This window comes from Sarcophilus harrisii, chromosome 3, assembly GCF_902635505.1.
Source record: "Sarcophilus harrisii chromosome 3, mSarHar1.11, whole genome shotgun sequence".
Lineage (NCBI taxonomy): Eukaryota > Metazoa > Chordata > Mammalia > Dasyuromorphia > Dasyuridae > Sarcophilus > Sarcophilus harrisii.
The window spans coordinates 79,435,341-79,461,699 of record NC_045428.1 but is presented as its reverse complement, the minus strand read 5'-3'; positions in this window follow the sequence as shown (position 1 = coordinate 79,461,699).

The following is a 26,359-nucleotide window of genomic DNA, read 5'->3' as shown; positions in this document are numbered from 1 at the left end:
TGTATACATACACATGTTTATGTGAGATAAATAAACATGTATGTTATATATGTATGTATGCATATATTATATTGTTTGCATATGCAGATATATCACATAAAGGAAGGAAAGGAACATTTCAGGTCCAAAGAATGATTCCTGCCAAGGTACAGAAACAAGAACAAATACACTTCTTCCGAGAGGGAGCAAGCAGATGGCTTGGCTTGAGTCGAGTCTGAAGAAAATGATCCAGAAATAAAGAGAATAATAATAGGGATAAAACTGACAGAAAACTGAAGGCTAATTAAGGCATGCAATTTTAAGACAAAAAAGATATCACTAAGTGGCTGAGTAGAGAAATAACAATAAAATAACAAAAGTTGTTTGGAAAGACTATTTTGGAGGCTGTGAATGGGACAGGTTGGAAAAGAGACATCATATTGGAGTTTACATGTGAAATGACAAGCACCTATACTATGATAATGACTGGAAAAATAAAGATAGAGGGAATCCCAATACAAGGTGGAAACAGATCAGTAAGACTTGATGATGATTTGGATGTAGAGGCAAGAAAAAAAAATGTTATCAATTGATTCATTCAATAGCCACTTATAAAAACCTCTTATTGTTTAAAATTACTGCAAAAGTAAACTAATTGGTCTCTCTGCTTCAGTCTTTCCCCTTTTCAATCTCTTCCCCAAAGATGCCAAAATAATTATTCTAAGCCCCAGATATGAATTATTACTCAATACTAAAAAACCTTCACCACTTCCTTTAGATTGATTGTAAGCTTTTTCAGAGCAAGGACTGTCTTTTTTTTTTTTTTTTTTTTTTTTTGTAAATCCCTAGTGCTTAGTGTCTGGCGTCTAGTAGGTGCTTAATAAATATTTATTGATTAATTGATTTACCTCCCAGATAAAATACTGAATCTTCAGCCTACCATTTAAAGCCCTTCCCAAGGTGACTCCAATCTATCTTTCCAGAGTTATATACTCCTTGTCACAGACAAGTAGGTAGTACTATGGATGGAGAGTAAGAGCTAAAGTTAGGAAGATCTGAATTTGAATTTTGGCTCAGAAACTTAGTAGAGGTATGATCCTAAACAGATCACTTAACATTTCTCAGTCTCCGTTTCCTCATCTATAAAAAGATGATAATTGGTGTGAAGATTAAATGAGATAACCTTAAAGTGTTATACAAATACACAGATAGCTGTATCACTAAATTCTTTGCATTTGACATTCCCTCTCTTAAGATTCTCACAACTCAGTAATCATTCTTGGAATGAATTTCCCTCCTTCCCTGAAACTCTCTCAATCCCAGTCTTCTTTGAAACTTAGATCTGGTACCACCTAATATGGAAAGTTTACCTTGATCCTTCCCCATTTATTAGTATTCTTTTTCTCTTCAAACTACCCAATAGAATTTAAACTTTTGAAGACCAAGGACTATTTCATTTTCATCCCCAGTGTCTTAGTAATAGTGGTTCAAATATAGTAGATACTTCATAAATATTTTTCAGATTGAATTGGATGTGCATAGTTTATAATACTATAATGAGCACTGGAGTGGAGAATGAGAAGATTGCTACTGCTGTTGATGGTGATGAAGAAATTTGGAGATCAATCAGTCTAAATATATTTATTAAGCACAGGCTATATAACAGGCAATATGCTAAGTTGCAAGTACAAAAATAAAATGATATGTACTTATAACAAACTTACAAAACAAGACTATTCTTAGGGAAGATGATGACATCATTTTCAAAATGTTGTTTCAGCTGTCCATGGTATGTCTAAATGAAAATATGTTGTAGATATCAGAAAACCAAATCTAGATAGTGATAGGGCAGAGAAGGAGATGGAGACTTTTGAATTTTTTTTCTAGTCCTTCTATAGCTCTAGAGTCTGGAGCTAAATCAGGTATCCTGACACAATGAAGTTTCCCAGAGTTTTCTTTTGAGATTTTCATTTCATTCAAAAGAACATTTATTTTGAGTACTACTAATCCCTCATAGAAAGAGATCCCAAAGTACAAGAGGGAGAACCAATACAGAAAAGAATAACAGAATTTTAGAGTCCAAAGGAAGCTAAGAGATCAGCAGGCCCATTTCCATCATTTCATAAGTGAGGAAATAGGCCCAGAGAGGTTAAGGGATTTGACAAAGGTCATAAGGTTAACCAATAAAAAGGCCAGTACTAGAATGCAAATCTTTTGACTATTCTTAGTCCAATCCTCTTTCCCTAATTAAGACAATGTATTCAACTATAGTGTATAAATCAGTCTGATTAGATCCAAGAGCTCCTGTAGAGGAGAAATAAGGTTTAAGTTTGAAAAGTAGATTTGAGTCAGATTTTATTAGAACTTTGAATTCCAGATGAAGACATTTGGTTTTTATTTTGTGGGCACTGGGAGAGTCGTTGAAAGTTCTTGAGTAGAGGAATAACACAGTCAGACAATTAACAGATATTTATTAAGCATTACCTATCTCACAGGATGACTGTGAAGAAAAAACTTCAGGAATTTCTTTATTCTTATTATTTTTCAGACCTATGATTTCACAGAGATAGGGAATTCCCAATAGAAGGTGACAGTTTTAGAAATTTCACTCAACTAAAGCAGATCAACATCTTATTGGTGTTTAAAATAAGAAATAGCTGCCTGGGGCATTTTGAGACAAATGACTTGCCCATCCATGGTTAAATTAGGATATTACAGATAGAACATGAACATAGATTTTCATGACTCTAAAGCTGATCTCTAAACATTATACTATACTGCCTCTCTATAAATATGAATTATTAGACATCAGAATGTGATTTTCTAGACATCTGATGAAAAGATTGTTCTCAAAAGGTTATCCTTCTGGAAGCATACAGGATATATCAGATTAGAGTCTATCCTAATAGAAGGAACACAAGTTTGGCTACCAACCACAATAGTCCATACTTGAGGTGTCAAGATCCTCAACTATAGCAAGGGCAGAAGGAATGGAAAATGTAATTATGTAGAAAGAACTGGCTAAACTAGGGAACTGGATATGGGGTTCAGGGAAAGAGAGAGGTCAAAGGCAATGGCCAGGCTCTGAACTAAGAGGAGACATAAACGGGTATGAGATCATTGGCAGAAATAGTCAAATGAAAAAGGAAAGTTAAATTGAAGAGGAAGATGTTGACTTTGACTTTAAAAATATTAGTTTAGGTAAGTTTAGGTTGGATACTAAGCAGAATGTCTAGAGGGACACAAGAATTTGGGAAAGAGATTAAGGCTGGAAAAAAAATAATGGAAAGAATATTGAAAAGGGATTGGATTTTTGTTGTTATAATTCAGAAATGTCTTCCTCCCTCCTTTCTTTCTTTCTCCCTTCCTCCCTCTCTCTCCCTCCCCTCTCTCCTCTTCTCTCCCTCTCTGCCTCCCTCCCTCTTTTCCTTCTTCCCTCTCTCCCTCTCTCCTTTCCCTCCTCTCTTTGGGGGGAAAGAAATTTCTTGGCAAAGAAATTGGAGTGGTTTGCTATTTCTCTATTCAGCTCATTTAACAGATGAGGAAATTGAGGCAAACAAGATTAAGTGACTTGCCCACCATCACAGAGTTAGTAAGTAACTGAGACCAGATTTGAACTCACAAAGAAAAAGTCTTCCTAACTCCAGAGCAAGAACTCTATTCACTATGCCAAGAGGCTGGCCCAAATTTGGGTCTTAGTTTTAGCTTTATTAGTATCTGTATTATCTGTATAAATTTGGTCAAATCACTTTTTTTCTGGGTTTCAATTCTTTCACTTGAATAGATGATATCTAGGATTCCTTCCTGCTCTAAGTGGAAATCACTGTATGGTAGGCAGTGTAGTAGGGGGAGGCAGAGAGACAGACAGACATTCAGAGATAGAGATAGAGGGCCAGAGAGAGAGACAGAGAAAGGGAGTGAGCGAAAGAGACAGAGGCAGAGAGACACAGAGGGAGGAAAGAGACAGAAGGCTAGAAGGAAGAGGTAGAGGGGAGGGAGGAAGAGGAAGGAGGGAGAGAGGGGAGGGAGGAATGGAAGGAGGGAAGGAGAGAAGGAAGAAGGGAAGGAGGGAGACAGGGATATATGTGTAATGCATACATATATGTATGATACATTGCATAATATATATTAGGTACAGATTATCCCATTGGATTCTTGCAAGAACTTAGTGAGGAAGGGAGGTACCATTATTATCCCCATTTTACAGATGAGGAAAGTGAGTCTGAATTTTGTTCATCAATGCAAGTTTAGTGAAGTGCCTAAGTTCACATAAGTAGTAAAAATAAGGTAGAAGTAGTCTAGCCCTATATTCACTACACCACCCAGTTGCTTATGTGACCTTCCTCAGCCTCAAGTTCTTCATGCCCAAAAGGAAGGGGTTAGACTAAAGAAAACCTAGGGTCCCATCTAGCTTTAAATCTAGGAGTCTAAACTGAGCATAAAGATGTTCTTCTGACCAGGTAAGAGCTGGTCATTGATAGAGGGAGCAAGTTTTGTAGTTTTCCCCCATTTTGTTGAGTACAATACTGGGTATAGTAGTCTAAAGAAGTGTACCTGAGATGTATCTGAAGAGCCTGATGTGAGTAAACCACTTTCTCTATCATGTCTAGCGCCTCTCCCAGAATAACAGCTGTCAGTACCTTCTCCTTTCAGACTGTTTCTCATTTACTCTGTACAGAGTGTCCCAAGTCTTGGTGAAGTTTTAGGGAACTAGCTTTAAATTGCACTGGGACTATTTTGCATCTAGTTGTTTTCTTCTTTAGAACATGAGCTCCTTGAGGGCAGGGATAGGTTTGTCATTGTTTTTTGTCTCCCTCCCCTTTCCCCCCAGCTTAGAGTAGTACCTACAACGTAATACAAAAGCTTAATTTTTCATTTAAATTTAAATTAATTTAAATGCTATGTTGATTAAATGTACTTCAGCAACCTCAGTCTCCTCATCTGTAATACGAGACATTTTAATCAAGGTGGGTTCTAAAGTCCTCTCCAGGTCCAAATCTACGACTCTATATGATGACTGCCTGTTTCCCCAGGTTGCTTGAAGATCCAGTAGTAAAAGCCCTTGTGCTACAATTACATCACTGGCAGCGACTTGATGCCCCCCACCCCACCCTCTGTACCCACCTCCCCTCCTCCAAGTGGGAGACTCTCAAGTTCTCTCTTTGGGGACGCAGCTTCTCCAGGTCAGCCTGGCATCGTCTGATGCTCGAAGAGAGACCCGATCACTCGGCAAATTCGGGGGTGAGGTTTGGGGTGCCGGGCACTTTGTAATTGTGATCGTTAATAATGATAGCGCGTCGTGGTAAACCTGCATTGCGGTGATGAGAATTATAGCATGCGGAGAGGGCGTAGGGTGGGTAGTGATGTAGAGGGAAGTTAGTGGGAGGATGGAAACGGGGGAGGGGGACAGGATTTGGGAGAAAGGGCCAGATAAGACTGTTATTGATTTAAGAGGCGGGGGAGGGAACTCCTTGGAAGGGAGTCGGGAGGAGAGGGGAAGAGGCTGTCACTTAGGCAAAGCAGGCTCTTCCGATTCCTCGGGCTGCCCTGCAGTCCTGAGGCACAAGTCCCGAAAAAAAGTCTGACGCCGACAAAATGTAGATTAACTGCGGGAACCGAGAGTGGGCCGGGGCCGCAGATCAAAGTGGGCCGCTGGGGGAGAGGGCTCAGCTAAACTCCCGGCTCTGCGGCGGCGGCGCATTACCATAATGAATTTTGTGAGTAAGCTGCGCGCCTGCCCGCCGCCTTGCCACCAGCCCTTTTGATCTATTAAGAAGGTGTTTACTGTAATCACGAAAGATGAGGGAGGAGGATGGGGGAGAGAGGGGATACTGTTCTGTTTTCTCTCTCGATTAGTGTTAACCCCTTTGGTTGGCTCTGACACAATATCTGCCCTGCGCTTTCTCATTCCCAGTGCCCTCCCTTAAGGGTTTGAGCAAGAAAGCTTCGCTTCAACTGGGCATGCTGTTGGGGATCTCGGGGACGAAAGCGGGGGAGGGAAGAGTGGAAAAAAAAAGGAAGAGCTAAACTGAATCTCCTTTAAATTCTTCCTTTAAAAAAAATCAACAACCGCTGTAAAATATGGCCTCAAACTACACGAAACTACTGATGTCAACTTCAAATGAAATGTAAGAAAAAGAGTTTAAAGGTTTTAGGAAGAAGGGAGATTTGGGGCCTTTTTCTGGAAGCTCTCTGGGGGGTTCCCTCTCTTCTCTCTCCCTCTCTTCCCCTTTGCTTGTATGTTTGTAGCAGATTGAGCTATTTCAGAAATATATTCCCGTTCTCCGCCTCTCCTCTTCCCCCCCCCCCCCCCCCCCCCCCGCCTGTGGTTAAGGAGCCTATCCCTTTTCCTCTTTTTCCCATAATTGCAGGGGAGTGGATTTCTTCAGGCCTGGGGTTCAGACAAAAGAGAAGGACCCACAGTTAATTGAGAAGCTGCTTCTTACCCTTTAGGGTGGAGCCTCCAGTAGGTGATGCCCTATTATGTTTGAGCAACTCATCCTGTTGTTCAGAATTGACGTTGAGATCAAGGCAAGGTTTGTATTTTGTATAGGGTGGTTGGGTTTTGGTGGTTTGTTAATTTTCCTTTTGATTGTGTCCCTTAGCTTGCTCTTAAATTTCTCGAAGATAAAAGGTTGATAAAAATGGGTTCCCCCCAGACTTTCAGTAGACCTTACAAGACTACACAAATTGATTTCAGCCCTTATCTCAAAGAAGGCCAGTGCTGAACATTGAACCCAGAAAAAAATGGGTGTCAATCCTATCTCTGATACTGTGTTGACCAAGAACAAGCCTTCTCATCTATGAGTTGGAAATCATACTATCCACCCCAAAATGTAAAAGGGAGGATCAAAAGTATGGCATGTGGGCACTACTATGTAAGCATAAGCTGGTGTTTCTGCGGTTGGTATCGCCTCTGCATCCCAGCAAACTACAAATATGAACAGTATGGGCAGCAGCAACTTTCTAGTTTCTAGAAGTAATAGAATAGGGCTGGGTTAGTGATAGAAGGGATCAGAGAACAGGGAATCTGGTGCACAGGCACCAAATGCTCAATTTATCATAATAGCTCAGGTATCAATAATACTAGGTCACAAAGAAACTTTCCACACAACAACCTTTGTGAGGTGGGCAGGGTTAGTATTTTTAACCTCAAGTGAAGAAACAGTAAAATGCTCAGGAAAAAAAAAAGTTAGCTTGCCCTAGGTCAGCCAGCTGGAAAGAATTAGAATTTAGATTCCAGTCATCTGACTCCCAAATGTAGCCCTCCTTCCACTTCAACACCAATGGTGATATAAAAGACCACATTTCCTCTTCCCTTCTGTGCCTTTTCAGATATCACTAGAATAAATTTAAAATGCTTTTTTTTAATACTTTTGAAAACAACAATAATAACATCGAATCCTCTTTCCAGCCTTACAGAACTATCGTAAGGTAAATAGTCTAAAATATGGACAGATTTGTTGTGTGTTTGTGTATATGTGGAGAATCTCCAAACCACATTGCCTCATAGATAACATATAAATTCCTCACTCAACTCAGTTTTTAAAATCTATCACAATCTGATTCCAGTCAAGATTTCCAGGCTTATTTCATGTGATTCCCCGGAACAGACATTGCTTTCCAGCAGAGACTGTGAAATTCAGTGTTATTAGAACTCAACATTCTATCATAGAATCATAAATTTAGAGCTGGAAGAATCTTTGACAATCTTGTCCAATACCACACCATCTCCATTTTTACCAATGAAAAAACATACTCCTTGAATGATTTGCTGGAGATCACATAGGTAATAACTAGCAGAGCTGGGATTTGAAATTAGTAGCATGCAGCAATGAAAAAGGAACTAAATGTAATTTTAAGAGTCCTTCAAGACTCAACTCAGACTGCAAGATTTTTTTTTTTGATCTTCATGTTTGTGGTACTTTCATGCTCCCCAAATTATCATGCATATGATCTAGTATCTCCTAGTAGAATCTAAGTTCTTTGAAGGAAGGGACTTTTTTTTTTTTTTTTTTTGTCTTGCCTCTGTATCTTTGAGACCCAATACAATGATTTGTTCCTGGCAGTCATTTATAGAAACACAAAGTTCCTGAAGTGGAAAAGCCACAATCAAGTCCAACCCATACATGACAATGAATTCCCACTACATCATCCTCACAAGAAAGATCTTTCAGCCTCTGCTTGAAGATATCCAGTGTCACACTCTCTCTCACACTCTCTCTCAAGGCAGTCTTTTCCACTTTGGGACAGCTCTATTATGAAATTGTTGTGAGTTGTTTTCCTCTTATAAAACCTAAATTTGCCTCATTGTTAGTTGTCTTTCCTCCTTGTTTCTAGTTAATCTTGTGGGTCCAAACAGAATGAGTCTGATCCCTCTTTCACAAGACAATCTTTCAAGTACTTAAAGATATAGATTTCTTCTCTGCTTCCCTGACCCATCCCCCACCTCAGCTCCAAGTCTCACATACCCATACTTCTACTGACTTAACAATCTGTTTTCTTTCAATCAATCTTTGAGCATCCTAACCATTCTCCTCTGGATTTTCTCTCCAGATTTTCAATGTCCTTCTTAATGTACTTAGGAACTCAAAACTGTACATTTGCATAAGACTCTCTTCACTGTGCCTACAAGAGAGATGACATTGCTAAAAATTTGTGAGAAGAGAGTTCCTTCTTTGGGATCTAGCTTTGAGAGCTCTCTTTGGCAAAGAAGTCAGAAATTTCACCGCCATTCTCAATTGAGCTAAGATATATCACTCTCAGTGAGAGAACCCATTTACTCTGTGTATTCCTTGGAATAGTTTATATAAAACTGTTCTGGTTGTTATTTGCTATCAGCTTAAGATAAATAGGTTTATTCCCTATTTACTCTTTTCATGATCTACAATGAGCATTTTGTGGAAAGGAATCAGTTCTCCAGATATAGCTTGGGACACCCCTTCCCTGTTAAAGGAAAGGAATCAGGAAAAGTAGCTTAAACCTAAAAATCATTTCTCTCTAGATTAGCAATATTTGGGGGGGGAAGGAATAAAAATAATTCTGGTCTAATTTTACTTCTCTGAGTAGAGCAGAACGGTCAACCCTATGTATGACTCCAATCTCCTTACTCCCCTCATGGAAGAAATCAGATTTCCTTGGAAAGGAATGAGAGAGATTCAAAGCTAACTTTTCATATTTCTCTGTATTAAGAGAGACCCATGTGAACATTAGCTAGCTAGCTAGCTAGCTAGACAGACAGACAGAAAGAAAAAGGATTTAGATATCTAGATATGTGTATATCTATATATTTACATATATCTATTTATCAAATATATATATATATATATATATACCTAAGTCTATATCTACAGCTCTCTAACTATCTATAACCTATGTGAGTAAACCTTATACTTTTACACTAGTGGTGCCCAGAGTTGGATACCATATTCCCGAAGAGGTCAATCCAGATTGAACTACAATGAAATTATCACCTTTTTTTCCCTCTGAGAAGCTACATAAGCTTAATAAATGCCTGTTGCATTGAATTGGACTGGATTGAATCAGATTTTGGAACATATCCAAACCCCTTAGCTAAGAAAAGCCAGAAAAAAATTTCTCATAAAAATCAAAGCCCTAATTATTCACGTTAATTAAATACTTCACAAGTTATGATGTGCTTTTTTCACATCCTCTTGAGGTAGTAATTGTATGTAATGCTGCACCCACCTCATAGATGAAGAAACTAAGGCTCTTGGAAGTCAAATTATTTGCCATAACTAGCAAGGGAAAATTTGATCTCATGTGCCCTAAAGTTATTCCTCATGTACTTTTCCCATGTTACACTTGTCATGGTAATCTATTCCATGACCTCTCCTTTTCTAGTGGAATATCAAAGAATAGAAAAGTAGCTTCAGAAAAAGAAAAGCAGCTACTTTGAAGATTCTAAGTGATATTTAACCCCAGCAGATTAACCTGTTTCATGATTACTCTTCCATTCTTATATATGCCCCAACAAAGTCTCTAGAACTCTCAATAAGAGTGTGGTCAAGTAAAAGAAAAAGTCATTTTTCTCTGCCCAAGAATTTGGAGAATTTTTCTTTTCTTAATAGAATCATGAGGTTTTTTTTTTTTTTAATTACAAACTCCTCCAAGATGATTTTTATCTCCTAAATTAAAACCACCATAGAAAGAGAGCCCACAAAGTGGGCACAGGGCCTGATTCGAAGGGGTGGCTTCTATATCATTGAATTCATATGCTTTTAATTTGAAAGCAAAGCCTAATTTTAAAAGGAAATTAAGAAAGAACCCCCAAAATTCAACATATAAAATATGCTCAGAGGTTTGCAGTTAATGCTTGGGTATTGCCTGATTGTATTAGTCTAACTAGCTCAAAACTGGCAGTAGTTTGAAGTCCATAATGGGTGGAGGGAGTGGATTTGCAGGGCTGTTTAGTTTATACATATTCCCATGGAACTGTGATATCACTGATATATATATATATATATATATATATATATATATATATATATATATACTCTCTCCAAAGTTGCAGATCACAAGCAACCTGTACCTTTTCATACTATTTGACCTTCAATAAATCCTTTTCTGGGGGGAGGGAGTCCACCCATCATTGCAAAGGCTGTCTTCTAGAGCTCTTAACTTTGCATTTCAGTCACTGAAGTGCATAAACTGTATATAAATAGATACACACATTTGGTCTATTTATATATGTGTGTAGATAGATAGATAGATAGGAGCATATCTTTATCTATAGATATACATTTAGTACATGTATATTGATCTGCCCATATCTATTTCTCTATGTATATCTACATATATCTATTTCTATCTCTAGCCATCCATCCATTTATCTATCTATCTATCTATCATTTATAAGAGAAATGATAAAAAACTTGAAACAGAACCACATAGTTAAAAATAAAAGGCTGAAACAAAATCTATTATGCTTCAGCAGAAATAAAAAAGTCAGGGGGAACAATCACAATTTCAGACAAAGCAACAGCAAAAATAGATCTAATTAAAAAAAAAAGAATCAGGAAAACATCTTGATAAAAGGTACCCTAGACAATGAAGTAATAGCAAAAATTGTACAGCAGGTTTCTCTAATAAAGACTAAAAGAAGTATGGTACTGAGTCAAAATTGTTAAAATAGGATCTATTCCCCAATTGATAAATGGTCAAAAGACATGAACAGCTTTAAAAAAAGAAATAAAAGTTATCTATAGTAATATAAAATGTTCTAAATCATTATTAATTGGAGAAATGCAAATTAAAATAACTCTGAGGTACCACCTCACACATATCAGAAATGACAAATGCTGCAAAGAATGAATTGGAAAGTGTTCCAATCATTCTAGAGGACAATTTTAAAGTGTGACCAAAGAGCTATAAAATTGAATATAGCCTTTGTATATAATACCACAACTAGGTTGTACCCCAAAGTAAAAACAAAAGAAAACAAAAAAAGCAATTTTAGCAGCTCTTTTTGTGGTAGCAAAGAATTGAAAATTGAGAGGATGTTCATCAATTGGAGTATGGATGAATAAATTGTAGCATATTGTAATGATGGAGTGGTATTGTGCTGTGGGAAATGACAAGAGAGGTAGTTTCAGAAAAACAGTCAAAACCCCCAAAATGTGGTAAAATCTTCGTGCACTGATGCAAAGTGATGTGAGAAGAACTGGAAGGTCATTGTATATAGTAAGATTAATGTTGTAATGATGTAATGTGAAAGAATTGGCTTTATTGTCATTGTTCAGTCATTCAGTTGTATGAAAGGCAATAAATGGCAAAAGAAGAGTTTATTTTCTCTTAGAAGTAAGAGGGAGCCACAGAAGAGTTTATTTTAGCTCAGAGAGAATATGGAGCTTCTAAAGCTTCTAGTAACACAATTCAGACTTAATTTCACTCACTATGCCCTTTTCTCAGCTCTGATTCTTTTGAGAATATAGTGCTCCCTGACTCTGAGCCATACATCATCATGGAAGGATATATTTGTTAGAAAGAGGAACCTGTGTTTCTAGGAGAAGTTGAGGGTGATTAAGAGCACTGTACAAATTCCGGAAAGCAATTCACCTTGGCTTTCTTCTTTCTGTTCATTTCTGATCCAACTCACTGTCCATCCACTATTCTGTCCAAGATCTATAAACTATCTGATGAATTCTATCTGTAGGTTGTCCTTTCAAGTATATATCAAAATCTGAACAATAGGCATTCTTGATCTTGAGATTTTTCTTGTGCAAATTGTGAGGGCAAACTCTTTTGAATGAAGATGGATTTCATTTAGGAAGCTATGCAATGTCCTGAGGCTTGATGCCATCAGCACTATGTCATCCACAAACAGAAGCATATGGAAGCCCTCAGTCTCTTTGGAGAATCTCTCTTCAATTTGGACTCTGCACTGGACATCCTTTCTAACAATAGGAAATAGCCCCAGAGAATATAATTCTCCCTGTTTCATGCCATATTTGGTATTAATAATCAGAGTAGCACCAAACACATCCCTTAGCACATCTTTGAGTAAATCTCTTAAGCTTTAGTCATGTGTATGAGAGATAATTTGTAGGAGGAGGGTCTTTGAGATGGCATTGTGTTCTGTAGAATCAAATACTTTTTAAAAAAATCAACAAAGACTGAAATCTTGTATTTTCATTCAATCCATTGTGTGATTATTAAAAGGTGTTCTGCTACAGAAAATCTGATTGTACCTTTCTTATATCTTCGTTTAAAATGGCCCTCAATGTAGAATTTATTTTCATAATTTTTTTGTAAAGACAATAAATATTTCTCTTTTCTGTGTTACTTTTGTTAAAAGTGAGGTCTATGACTTCTCCCAAAACCTTTGCTATTTTCACCTTCCTTCACAAGGGTGTTTACTTCCTCTAACAAATCTCTTCTGCAGACACTTTGTCCAGTCCAGCTATTCTTGTGTCTTTGTATTCTTCATTGCCATTTTCATTTCCTCATACCCTGATATCATATCAGCGACCCTGATATGAGACTCCAGATGTAGCAGTTCTACTATCATCTGTAGAGAAAAAAAAGCTTATTATAGACATTTCTATTGATATTTTCCATTGTTCATTTCTATGTTATTTTCAAGTTTCACCACAAAATGACTCCTTCAGATGACTTTGTGTGGTTGGGTCTCTCACCAAATTTATTCAAATTTGTTTTCCCTTCTACTGCAATAGTTTTTAAACTCTGTGGTGTTTCAAACTCTATGGATATATATCAGGGGGTACTTGAATGGGACTATGTAGTGTCTATAGGAATATATTAACATCTTCATTTCAATGGTATTTCCTTTGTAATTCTATATATTTCATCTTATATGTACAACCATTATTCTAAGAAAGCATCCATAAGATTTCAGCACACTGACTACCAAAGGTTCTTATGACACAAAAAAGGTGAAGGACCATTCTTCTACTGCCTTTTCCTCCTCCAGTATATGACCCTATAAATGAATTTGGATTCTAAACCAATATTATCCTTGGTTGTCATATCCTTCAACATGACAAGGAGATCATGTGTATTGTGGTTAAATTAGTTTCTGTACCAATTTTTTCTACTCATGTTAGTGGTTGAACTACATGGGTCTTTAGAAAATGATAACAGCCACCATGGTTAGGGGGAAAATTCATACTCAAACAACAGAGAGAAGTGATCATAGGTCATATCAATGCCACTAAATGTGAAAGTTTGTACAAAAACAAAATCAGTAATATAGGCAAAAAAAGAATCACAGAATTTGAGAGTTTGGAAGGACATCTTGTCCAATCTAAACATAAAATAAATCTCTTCCTAAACACGTTTGATAAAGAAACTATAGAGTGCAAAACAATTTCTGTACTAAATTTAATAAAAGTTTGCTGCCCATGATATATAAAAAATCAACACAAATACGCAAAACCAAGATCTTTAGTAAAGTGTCAAAGCACATAGTTTCCAAAAGAATCATGAACTCTAAACGATTATTGGATAACGTGCTGTAAATCATCAAAAGAAATATACTAAGAAAGGGAAATTAAGAGAATTCTAAGGTTCTAACACATATGCTGAACTTTGGCAAAGACAGCAAAAACTGAATTCAATCATTGCTGGAGGAACATTGAGAAGACAGCTGTTGCTAAATTGGTCCAATTTGGAATTATGCAATAAATATGGCTAAATTGTTCATGCTCATTGCTAGAAAACTATCCCAGAAATATTAAAGACAGAAATAAAGGTTACATGTATATGTCCATTTGTATGCATGCATGTATATGTATATATTTCAAAATATTCTTAGCAATTTGTTTGTAGTAGAAAAGAAACAGAAACAAAGTGAGTGCCTGTCATTTTGAGAATAGATAAAAAAACTGTAGAATATAAATATAACTAGAGATTCTGAAGCAAGGAATGATGAATATGATGAAGCCTGAGATGTCTGGGATGACAATTTAACTGGACAATTAACAGTAAGAAGAACTAGCAAAACAATATACACAATTATTACAACCACAATGGAAAAATAACATCAATAGAACAAAACAAACAGAATGTTATAAAATTATAATCACCAAGTATGAACCTAGAGGAGATATGAGTGGGCACCTTCTTCCCTTCTTTGAAGAGATGGGACATTACATTTTTGATACTCTGCATATAATGCCAGGCCTTTTTAATGAAAGAATTTTGCTGAACTCCCCCCCCCTTTATCCTTTATTATAAAGGAAAGGATAATATAGATTAGGAAATGGAAGTAATAAGAAAACAAAATTATCAATAAAATTTAAAGGCAAAAATAATATACTACTTTCATTTTGGCAAAGAGGAAGGAGATAATGGAGCAATATACTGTCAGATCCTATTGGACAATTTTTGTTAAACCTTTTTTTCAAGTGAGGGGGGAGAGGATGATAATGTAAAAAAAAGATTATTTTATGGAGAGCTCGCACAGAGCAAGCACTCATAAGGTGTTCCGAAAAAGTGATACAAGGACACCCTCAAAATTTCTCTTAAGAACTTGAGAATTAATTATATGACATAGGAAACTCTGGCACAGATTCGCCCAGTATAACATGCCTTCATCAGAGACAGGAGAAGTCTGTGAGCAAAGCAGAATTGAATTACCTCATAAGTATCACAAGAATTGCAAAGTTAAAGAACTCACCCCAAATGTTCATAGGAACTACTTGTATTCAATCTGAGGCACAGCATTCCAAGCTTACATTGATCGGACACAGACATATTGTAACTTAAATCTAACATAGTGATATCAGTTTGGTCTTCTTTGAGAACAAAAGACAACAACCAATTAACCAACCAATAATATAAAAATGAAAGCCTTCAATAAAACTAATTTAAAAAGAAGAAGATGATAGTCTGTGATAATATTTGTTCTTTTATCCATTTCCCTTTTCTCAGCAATAATTGCTTTTTTAAATATGTCAAAGTAAATGCGTATCAGAGATAGAATATATCTTTGTTCTAAATTGGTACTGGTTTTTATCTTTGTTGTAATAAGTCAGTGGCTGTAATGCAGGACTGATTTGGAAATGATTTTCATGTCACTAACTGGTCATTTCATGGCTATTAAAATATATTAATTTCCTTTTTTTGTGAACTTAATGCTGAAACAATTCTCAACTCTTTTCTTTAAAAACCATTCCTGATACATATAGACATGAGGCTTCTGTGTAATAACCTATGCACAATGCCTTTGACCTCTCTCATTTCTTTCTTCTGAACTATGTTTTCCAACATCAATTTCACAAGCTTTCCCTCTATCCACTTACATATTGAAGTCACATAGCATTAAAGCACGTGTTGACTTAATTCAGAAGGTCTTACTGAGTTACTTGTAGAATTTCTCTACTTCATCCTCTGTAACAGATGTTGGCGCAGAAGATGCAATTATCTTCCTGGTGGTCCATTCGCAATTGTGAACACTGCAATATGAGATGACCAGGTGTTTCATGAAATGATGTATCTTGTTGCCTTTGGAAGCATGATAAAATCAACTCCAACAACTCTTTTATTTGCTTCCCTAGGGAGAACCTCTGAGTCATCCTTCCATTTAACAGCAAACTCTCTTGCTTGTCTGGTTTTATTTAAAGTGAGAATGCCAAGGTTGATGATTTAGTTCTTCCAGTACTATGTCCTTTGGTTGGTCATTGGACAAGTCTCTTGCTTTTGGAATATCAAGTGCTAAGTTGATGTTTATAAACAGTCTAAAAGTCATGAGGAAATTGACACTCTGTGTCCCTTTTTATACTCCTGTGCCACCTATCACTGCAACATAAACAGGAAAAAGAAAATTTTTTTTCTCATTTTTGTATTACAGTTTGTAATAACTTATAGATAGGGGGAAATATGTTAGTAATATATTCCATATAAAATGGTAGGAAATGTCTTTTCCCTTTGAGGCTGTGGCAGAGCTCATTCTAGGCATAAATTTTATTGCAGGGGAGGATTTTCTAAGATGCCCTCTAAATAAGTGATTCTACAACCTTGAGCAAACCGCTCTCCTCATCTTTAAAAAGAAAAGTTAAATTACATATTGTCTAAGATCTCTTCCCAATTCCCAATCTATGATCCTATATACCTGACTTATGCCTTATAGTACATTCCCTAATCAAAGACGGGACTGGACAAAAATCAATTATTATTTTCCATTTGTCTAGGATTTCAACATTCAACAAAGCTGTTTCACATTCATTATCTCATCAGCTCCTCACAACAACCTGTGTAAATTAGAATAGGCAATATCCTGTTTAATAATGAAGAAACTGAGCTTTGAAAAGATTAAGTGGTTTGTTTAGGTCATCCTTTGGGGCCAAAAAGGGCAACTTTAATCCCTCTGACACATGATATCCCTTCAAATGCTAGGGGACAGCTAATCTGTCTCCCTAAGATTTTTCTTTTCTAAGCTAAACAACCCTTAATTCTTTCAATAAGCAAATTATGTCACTTGATTTCTAGTCTACCAATCTCATCAGCCTCATTTTAGACATGGTCCAGATTGTTCTTCTAGACATGATCCAGCTTGGCATGGCACCCTAAACTATGGCACCCAGAACTGAAGCTCTGCTTCAGAGATAGTCTGAACAAAGAGAAGTATAGCAAGATGATCACATCTCTGCTTCTATTGATGCAGTTTGAGGCTGACCCAGGCTAGAGGAGACTAGTGTTCGAGGAAGGATTAGAACTGAAATCTTTTGACTTTCAATCCAAATCTCTTTCTAGGACACCTTATTTATGAAAGAACCTCCTTTTATAACCTGAGATACTAAATGATCCCAGTTCTGCATAGAGTTTGGTTATGAAGTGACCAGCAAGAACTAAATATTCCTCCCATTTTCCACTACATATTAGCAGCTTTTAGATATTCCCTGAGAGTTTGGGCCTCAAGTTTGTATTTTCTTTCCAGGTCCTGTTAGACACATTATTATTTTCTATTTCAAATTGCCACACCTGCTTGTGTATTGATATTTAATGGGATACAGTCCATTAAAATGAATGCAATTGGGCGATAGCTGAACAAATTGTGGTATATGATTGTGATGTAATTCTACCGTGCTACAAGAAATGATGAGTTCAGGGATCTTACAAAAACATGGAATGGCTTGCAGGAAATAATGAAAAGTGAAAGGAAAAGAATCAAGAGAATACTGTATACAGTAACAGTAATATTGTTTTAAGAATGACTCTGAATGAATAAGTGATTTTGACTATTCTGTGTCCAAATTAACTATAAAGAATACAGGAAGAAAGATGCTACTTTCATTTAGAGAAAGAACTGATAAATAGAAGTATGCATAGAATAATTATGTTATGTGTTTGTATATCTATTTATGTCTAATGGTAGCCATCTCTAATGCAAGGGGAAAGAAAAATAAAAGAACTTTACATGATAATTTTTTCTGTACATTTGAAAGGAATAGCAAATGATGCATAGTAGATTTGCAGTTTCATATGCAATCATCTTTTTTGTACTGCTATGGAAATGCTTGTTTTATTCCACAAATTAAAAATAAAATGAATTTTAAAAAAAGAAATAAGCAAGCAAAAAAATGTATTTCAGTGAAAATATTTCTAAGTTTTGGCTGGTGGCCTGTACCAATAGTATTTTGCTCATCTTGTTACCATGAAACTTATCATAGAAATGATTATATATGATGAATGTGGTAGTTTTTTTTAATCAACATAGTGATTTGCTAGAATGAAGACATAAATAAAACGATTTATGATATACTGTAATCTGGAAAACAAATATTTTGTTTTTGTTTTGCCAACTCTCGTGCCTTGCTAAAATAGAAAAAAAAAAGCTATCTAAAGTTTGCTCTTGTGACATATAAACTGGCAGACAAACATAAAAACATCACCTAGTCTAAATAGCTCTGATAAGTAATGAGAAGAGTATTTAAAAATAATAATTGGTAGAGGGCTGGGCTCCTTGTCAATGTCCATCCTCAGAGCTAGTGTCCTAAACTGAATATAATTTATTTAGCAAGTTATTGCATAAATTAAAAATAAGATAAAATTTTAAAATAAAAATAAATAAATGGAATACAGCATTCAAGATAGATCTGACCAAGGCAAAAGTTAAAAGAAAAATCCTTCCCTTTATGGACAATATGTGTTAGTGGAACTCTAAGTATATTGAGACAGATGAAAGAAAAAGCTAGTCTGCTTCCCCAGGGCCCTCAAGTATTTGGTCTCCATTTTCAGACAATTTAAACAAACAGCTTCATCCTGGAGTTTTTTTTTTTTTTGTCTTGAATTCAGCCATTGACACTAGGGTGATTGAAGGGTACACGTGTGATTTTTAACAAGGTTTATATCAATGGAATTACTGTAAAGTGAACAGCTTGTACACTCCTTGAAGAATTCTGTAAAGAAATAAAAATGGAATTGCAAAGGGAAGGAAAATGGCCTGTCTCCTTTGTGTGGAGAGTCAAATCAAGAGTTTAAGTCAGAAGCTTTCTCAAACTTTTAACTGATGGTAGCAATCTATCCCCTGCTACTATCACAGAGCAAAGGAAGAATCATGGAAGGAACACTTATTTTACCTCATCATATCAAAACACCAGGTCATTTCAGTGCTAGGTTACCTCCTGATAGGAAACAACAAGGAGTTCATTATCTTTAGTGTTCAAGTGCTGAGTCACACATATGTTTGTCTGGAAAGAGGTAAAGCACATGCTCCATACAGTTTATATTACAAAAATAACAGGTTATTTGAGTTATCCCAGTGGCTTTTCTCTAAATCTAACTCCTTCTAGTCAAAATCACTTATATTTTCTAATTCTTTAAGTCTCCTGAGGCAAGCCAAAGTATGTCCACTTAGGATTCCTAGGGTAGCTAAATTCTTAATGCTACCCATTTGGTCTATCACTTTTGAACTAACTTTCTGTGTTCTAATTTAAAGGGCCTTACTTTGCTCTACCTGTTTCCACAACAGGTATACCTTAATAGATGCCTTATATAAAGTGCCTGCTTTCTTTCCATCAATTCACAAAGGATTTGTGATGGTATTAAAGAGATTTGTCCATGTGCTATAAATCCCCAGCAAATCAATTGAGATAGATGGTGGGACAACTCCTAATGCCCTGACATAACATATGAAGTCAGAGATCTGCATGTTCACTGCTCCCATTCACCTACTTGGGTATTTGGAATGTCAAATTTGAATCCATATACTACTCCTATCAGAAGCTGACTCCTAGTTTTCTTTCCAGACTTGTATCAAGTAATCCCTTTCTTAGTTATTTTTTAATTTGTTTTATTTTTAAATATATTTTATTTATTTTATTAAATGTTTTCCAATTACATGTAAAAAGTTAACATTCATTTTAAAAAATTCTTTCCAAATTCTTTTTTCCACCCACACCTCCCCCATCCTTTGAGAAGGCAAGCAATATAATATTGATTATACATATGAAGCTATGCAAAACACATTTCCATATTAGCCACATTATCAAAAAAAGCACACAAATGCTAAAAATAAATAAATGAAAGAATTAAAAAGAAAAAAAATGAAAAAGTATGTTTCAATATATGCTCAGAGCTCATTAGTTCTCCTCTTAGGGGTCATCCTCCTTCTTGTAATCTTGTATACCTGTCCAACTCGTATACCTGTTATTTCTGGTATCCCATATTTCACCTCCCATTTTGCTGTGTCCTTCTATGGGTTGTCCCACATGTCTAAAATGCATTTCTTCCTCATGTCCATCACCTAGAATGACTCATTCCTTTCAAAGCTTAGCCAACTTTAACAAAAGGCTCCCCTTCGACTTCCTTTTCTGTCCTACCCCTATTATCAAAATATTTTGTATTTAATTTGCTTATATTTTTTATTTGCTTATCTGTCTCTACATTGTTTTTTTCTCAACAGAATATAAATTTCCCAGGGCCAGGATCTTTTATTTTTTATCTTTGTTTCTCTAATGCCTTGCATAGTACTTTGAACATAGGTAGTATTTAATACATGTTTGATGGATTGAACTGAATTGAATCATCACCACGCACTATCTGCTTTATTCTGATATTTCAGTATATCTGACCTAACGCCACTCCAAATCTCTTCTCTACCCAACCACATTCTCTTGGGATTTCTAAAAAACACTTCTCCAACTTTGACTGTGATCTGTTTTCCTATAACCCACAAGTCTCCTGACAATCTCTCTCTTGGCTATTTTTTGCCTATGGCCTCTGTGCTGTTCCACAAAGAGAAATGTCAGAGTGACTGAGAAGTATCAAAGCTATAAACAAAGGGTACAAATCCAACTCAGCCTAAAGCTTCACTGAAGGAAAAAAAATATGAATGAATGAGTTTTTTCAATAATTGTGTGTGTGTGTGTGTGTGTGTGTGTGTGTGTGTGTGTGTAGGGATAGGGCTGGAAGTTCAAATCTTTTTATAGCATAGCTGAAATTGAAATCAGGAAGATCTAGATTTTCATTCTGCCCCTGATACATTCTAACTGTATGACTGTGGACAAATCACTTGCTTCAGTCTTGGTTTCCTCATCTGTAAACTGAGGATTGTGAAATCTCCAGTCCTTATAAGGACTGTGTAGTTGTTGGTGGAGTTCAAATTCAAATAATGAATTTAAAGAGTGCTTTTAAAAAAGATAGTATTCCAGGAGAATGTAAGCTCCTTGAGGGGAGGGACTGTTTTATTTTGGCCTTCATATTTCCAACACCTGAGACAATGCATATCTTATAGTTAGTTCTTATAAATTGCTTATTGAAATGGACTGAATTGAACTGAACAACTTCTGGCCCCAAACCAATAAAAGAATCAAAGAGAAAACAAATTGAGATTAAGACAATAAAAATATCAAAACTAAAAATACTAAAATGGGCTCAAATTCAATTGAATTTTTTTCACAAAATTAAATAATGCTAGAATTAGAGCATTTTCCTTTTTCCCTTCCTTCCTTCCTTCCTTCCTTCCTTCCTTCCTTCCTTCCTTCCTTTCTTCCTTCCTTCTTTCCTTTCTTTTTTTTTTTTTTACAAAAATAAATGAACTTTAAAAGGAAAATCACTGAAAACATGGAACTTTTTTTTGATGTTACTACACTCTAGTCTTTTACTTTTCCTTTCTCTGAAAAGGTGCATTTAGTCACCCAAATTGCAATATTCTGTTTGTCCCTGGGTGATAGTTCCTTAATGCAGATTAAAAAAATACTGGCACAGGGGCAAGATATAACAGAAATAGAATTCTTTCAATGGGGCAGACATCTACTGGAATTCTAATTCCCTTAAAAGCAGAATATCTGACAAGTTCTTTTTTGCCTGGATGATAATTTCCTTCAAGACTTGGCAACTAATTGGATATAGGGAGGATGGGATGGAAGGAATGAAAGATAAAAAATGAAAAGGATGCAGAAGTTTTGAATTTATGTATCTGGAAGGATACACCAGGATACATTATGTATCTGTAAGGTTAAATCAACAGAAATGGGAAACTTTGGAAGAGGGATGGGTTTGGAGTCATTCACAAATATCTCTTAGTCAGGCACTGTGCTAAGAGCTAGAAATACAGAGAAAGAGTGGGGATTGCTTTTCTCAAGGAACTCACAGTTTAACAGAGGAAAATCTGAGTTCCATTTTGGATATTTGGTGATTATTAATCATCCTGGTGGAGATGTGCAGAAAGCTGGTAATGGAAAGAATTCAGATTGAAAGATGAGGGTTGAATACAAAGATATGGAATCATTGCTGTTTATGGGATAATTGATTGAAGTGACCAGACATAGTCAGTCTCAAAGAAGAGATAAGATTAAGAAATTTTTCTCCCTTTGCAGAGATGGAAGACTATGGGTAAAACCATTATGTATATTGTGAGATATGGTTAATGTAGTAATTGCCTTTTATTCTTTATTTCAAATGGTGGTTCTTTAGATCAGGGTCAGAGAAGGCAATGAAAGTGAAGTGAAAACAAAAGATATCTAATACATTAAAAAAAAAAAGGGAGGGGCAGCTAGTTGGTGTAGTGCATAGAGCACCAGCCCTGAAGTCAGGAGGACCTGAGTTCAAATCTGGCCTCAGACACTTAACAGTTCTTGGATGTGTGACCTTAGGCAAGTCACTTAACCCCAATTGCCTCTGCAAAAATAAATAAATAAATAAATAAGAGAAATAACTGAACCCATGGGAGCTGATGGCATCAACAAGATATCAGAAGAATAGAGGATTGGATCTAGCCAGTGCATTTAGAGATATTCATTCTTAGAGGGAGAGAGAAAAATGTTGATCTAGCAAAGGAAACTAAGAAGCAATAGTAAAAGTAATAGTCAAAATAGTCAAAGGTCAAAAAAAAAAAACAAAGTGACTGCAATGATACAGAGTCAAGGGAGGAGAGGGAATACAGGAGGAAAAGGAAGTTGATAGAAAGGAATGTAGAGAGATCAGGCAGACTATGACCTTTTTATCATCTCCATTTTACAATTGGGAAATCAATAATCAGAATAATGAAGTTATTTGTTCCAGATCATACAGCTGAAACTTGACCCCGATAATGAAACTGGCACTGGAACCTAGGATTTTTGTCTCCAAAATCATAACATATATAAATTTATTTTTGAAATGATCAGTGTAAGACAAAAAAGAAACAGATATGTGTATTGATGTGAGTATATCATAAATTAGTAGATTGTTGAAAGACAATCTTTCTCTGGATGAAAGACAAGTCCCTTCCTTTAGAATGAAGGAACTAAATTAAGTGATCTCTTAAAGTTCAAGTGTTCAATGATCTATTCAAAGATCTCCTATCTTGTTTTTTGCCTTCTTTATTAAGGTGCTAGCCCTTCAAGCTAAAAATGACAGGATAAGTAGAAGGGTTGTGAAGTCTAAAGTAAATAAGGAAATACTATATCCTATAGTTTGCAAATCATCTAAGGACAGGCTGATTCACTTATTTTTGGCTTCCCTGGCACCTAATATGCCTGGCACATAGTAGGTGTTTAATAACGCTTATTGAATTGAATTGAATATGACACCAGATTGATTTAAATGACTTCAGCTCTCTTGGCCAAAATATACATTTGAGGGCATTGAAAAACTTGCAGATGGGATGGCTGAATCATGCCAATAGTCTTTGAGGAACCATGGAGAATGGGAGAAGTGCCAGAAGAAAGGAGACAATTTGTTCTGATTTTCAAAAATGGAGAGAAAGATGGATTCAGCATATTTGTCTGGCAAGCTTAGTGTCATTCCCTGGCCAAATTCTAGAATGGATTATGGATTAGTTAAATGATGTTTTGTGAGCACTGACATAGGGAAGCAATCTTCCATTTTTCCTAAATGTTTTAATAAGGTCAATCGAGGACCTATTTTAGACATAGTTAAATTGTATTGTAGTGGGATTGTACTGAGATACTTGAGTCAAGTTTCTCATGATGTCTTTGTGGAAGAAATGGATAAATAGGGGGTGGATGACAGCAGAGTTAAGATAATTCATAGCTGATTCAATGTCCAAAGGCTGATTAATGAATTAATGCCCTCTAGCCACCTCAGACCAAGTCAGCTAGCTGTCCACCTGGACCATCTTCTCTGTCACCTTTGCATGAACTATCTGAACCTTGGTTTTCCATCTCTCACTCTGAGCATAGCAATGTAATCATTTCTACCATCATTTCGGAAAAGAGACTATCCCAGTTGACTCTCCTATGGATTAATTTACTATCCCAATGATTATCAGATCAAAATTCCCTTCCATAGTAACATAAGTATGCTGTCTCCTTCTGTTGAAATATAAATTATTTAAGGGAAGAACTATTTCACTTTTGCATTTGTGCAGAACATTGACATACTGGAGCATATTTAAAGGAGGATAAGGAGGATGATGACAAAAGGCTCAAAACCAAAAAATATTTGAAAGAACCAAAAACAATTAACTTGGGAAAAAAGAAAACTTAAAAAAAACACGATAGTCATCTTAAAATATTCTTATCTGAAAAAAGATTGGGTTAATTTTAGCTCCAGAGCTATAACCAATGAATAGGAGGCATACAGCAAGGCAGATTTGGTATTAATCTAAGAATGCCCTTTTTAAAGAACTCAGAGATGCCCCTAAATGAATAGGCTGCCTCAATAGGCAACCTCATAATAGAAAATAGGTGTTCAAGAAGAGGTTTGATAGTTCTTTGGAGAGATTGTAAAAAATAAAAGAATTCCTGTTCGCAATAGAAGGAGGAATTGAATGATTTCTAAAATCCAATCTAATCCTAAATTCAATGATTCAAATATTCAAACGTTTAAGACAATAATAATTTTATTATCTGGCATTTTTATAGTATCTACTATGTGCTATGTATCATGCTATACACTTTATAAATATTTTCTCACCTGATAATCACAACCCTGGGAAGCAGGTGCTATTATTATTTCATTTTTACAGATGTGGAAACTGGGTAAATATGGGTGAAGTGATGTGCCCACGATCCCACAGATAATATCTGAAGCTAGCTTTGAAAACAGCTCAATGCTGATTTTAGAAACAGTCATCCATTCACTGTGCCATCAAGCTGCCCTAAACATGATTCCTATTCAAAATTTATTTGATTAGAAAAGTATAGATAGTTAAATTGTATCTAAATATTGTATATTTAGTGCTATAATGGATACTAAGAAATGTCATAAACCCTTTGAGCATGAAGCTTGCAGTATTACTGAGAAGACAATAACCACAATAATAGAATTATAAAGCCAGAACTGTAAAATATTAGCGCTAAAAGCCTCCTTTAAAGTCATCTAGGTGACACATCTAAGTGGGAAAACTGCTAGGATTATTACTATAGTTTGTTTAATATTTCATTCTACCCAAAGTAGTTTTTATTTTAAAGTTGCATTAACTAAGTAAGGTAATAATAGTTGCATTTTATATATGCTGAAATTGGATGAATAAATGAAAAGGCATTTATTAAGCACTTACTATATGCAAAGCACATATAATTACTTGATCACGTGGTCAATTGAAATATATTCAATCAAAGCATATATTCACTCATATTTGACATTCTTTTCCTGACATTGATTGCTCAGATTGTCTGCCAATAGAAATAACTAGAATGAATGATGAATCTGTCAGGCACCAAAAGAATTAAACCAACGTGGTCATTTTCAGGATTACTTATGATCAGTTCATTTTTTTTAATGTGAGAGAGGGTTAGAAGTGAGCCAATAATGGCCAATCTACAGTGAGGTGTCATTTCCTGGCTGAACTTTATATGTGCCATAGATCATAATATGGTCCATACAACAAGCTGAAACATTGGGTAGCTATGTCAAGAAGAACAAATGTGTCCTTTATTTTTAACATCATTCACTTGAAATTAAAGTTACTTGATCATGAGACATGTCTCTTTCCCATGAATCTATAACATTAAATTGTTTTCCTCTTCTCAAAATATAAAGCTTCCTCTGTTTCTCTATCTCTTCCTTCCTCTCCCCTTCTCTGTCTCTGTCTGTTTCTCTTATTTCTGATTCTATCTTTGTATCTGTCTTACTTGTTGCCTCTGTATCTGTTTCTCAGTCTCTTTGTCTCTCCATTCATCTTCTTCCTCCCCCTTTTTCCCTCATTCCTTTTCTTGTCCTCCTTACCTTTCTTGACCTTTTCTTTTCCTTTCCATCTCCCTCCTTCTCCATGAAAGGTCAATGTGCTATATTTGTTTCATATAATCTCTTTAATATAATAGATTTTCTTAACATATAAATGTATTAAATAAAATTTAAAATACATGAAATATTTCATACAATCACCACATTATTGAATATCATGGGGAAAGGGATATTAGTGATCTAATATATTTTCACTCATTCATTTTACGAGTGAGAAAATTGAAGTGTACACAAGCTAAAAGACCTAAAGTCGCACAGATAGTGA